This window comes from Gekko japonicus, unplaced genomic scaffold (genome assembly GCF_001447785.1).
Source record: "Gekko japonicus isolate JY-2015 unplaced genomic scaffold, Gekko_japonicus_V1.1 scaffold3303, whole genome shotgun sequence".
NCBI classification, from domain to species: Eukaryota; Metazoa; Chordata; class Lepidosauria; order Squamata; family Gekkonidae; genus Gekko; species Gekko japonicus.
Window position 1 is genome coordinate 62195 of NW_015162573.1, and position 1605 is coordinate 63799.

Genomic DNA, 1605 nt, shown 5'->3' on the forward strand with positions numbered 1-1605 from the left:
AACTGACAAAATGGCTGTCTTTCCTGACAAAGATGCTTCTCCTGCTTGGCTCCTCTGTGGCTGGCTGGCTACTGAGGTGAGCCACCAACCGTCAAACCATTCTCTTATCCTGCTGTGGGGCTAACTTTCCCCTCAGTGGCTTTGCTAGGCAACCAAGCTTGGTTCTATCAGTAAAAAGGCAAAGGCAGGAGGCCCTTTCCAGGCCTACTTTGGCCTTTGTGAAGAACTCATAGGGGCCAATCCTGACTAGGGTTGCCAACTCCAGGATGGGAAATTCCTGGATATTTTGTGGTGGGATCTACAGAAGCCAGAGTTTGGGGAGGGGAGAGGCCTCAGCTGAATAGAATGCCATAGAGTCCACCTTCCAAAGCAGTTATTTTCTTCTGGGGAACCATTGCTGCCAATTTCCAGATGAGGGCTAGAGATCATTCAGAATTAACACTGCTCTCCAGATGGCAGAGATCAGTTCTCCTGGAGGAAATGGCTGCTTTGCAGGGTGGACTCTGTGTCACTATACCCTGCTGAGGTTGCCTCCCTTCTGCTTGGGTCTCCACTGTGGAGAAAGACTGTACTTTTCCTAGGTAGAGGCTGTAGGTGTGTGTGTGGGGGGAGATGGAAAGCTGAAGTCAGAAGGGCAGATAAAGGTAGGTTGATGGTTGGCTGGGAAGGAAATAGGGTGGCCAACTCCAGGTTGAGAAATTCCTGGATCTTTGAGGGGTGGAGCCTGGAGAAGGTGGGGTTTGAAGTGGGGTGGGACCTCAGAAAGGTACAATGTCATAGACTCCACCCTCCAAACCAGCCATTTCCTCCTGGGGAACCATTGTTGCCAATCTCCAAGTGAAGGCCAGGTCTACCAATATAGTGGGAATGGGTGAGTAGACCTGGTCTCTGGAGGCCAGGTTTACCAATACAGTGGAAAGGAGTGGGTGAAATTTGACTTGATTCACTTGGGGTGAAGTAAAGAATTATACCCCAATGAAGTAAAATAGGCACAACGCTTATCAACAGGATTTGAAGCTGCTTTGATTTGTGTACACTGAATGCACCCCCCTCTCCTTAGAAGACTCTTCCCTTTTATCCCATTTTTTTGGAATAAGGACTTAACACTACTGAGTGAATCTTTTTGAATTAATAACACATTGAGATTGTATTTTTCCATGCTACACAGAATAATTTGATATGTTTTGCACTATTTATGTGGAAATTATACAAAATTATCAAAATGCATTTGGAAGTAATTATTATTAGTTAGTTTGTCACGGTTTGTTTCTATCTGTTATAGTTGTTTCCGTGATACTCTCTTTGTTTGTTTGTCTCCATACCATGGCCTGGACGAAAGCCGGACTGGAAGGGTTCAGAATTTATTCTGAGATTTTTACAAGATTATGGAAGTAATCTTGTAAAGCAAATAATTTACATGATAGTCAAATGTAGACTTGCTCACAACTTTAATGCTACTAAACCTTTTTCGCTCACAAGGTAGAACTTCTGCTCACAGGACTGTGGCGCTGAGAAAGAACATCGGTCTCAGCTGAAGGAACCAGTCAGGGAGCCCTTCCCGCGGGGGGAATAAATGATTTGGATTGGATGGTCAGATGCCATTTT

General features: G+C 45.1%; 1 protein-coding gene across 1 annotated transcript in view; it reads left to right on the top strand.

Annotated features, from left to right (window-relative positions):
• CTNNAL1 (catenin alpha-like 1) overlaps positions 1 to 1605 on the top strand; it is a 55579-nt gene that overhangs the window by 12684 nt on the left and 41290 nt on the right. The gene's annotated exons all lie outside the window — the stretch shown is intronic.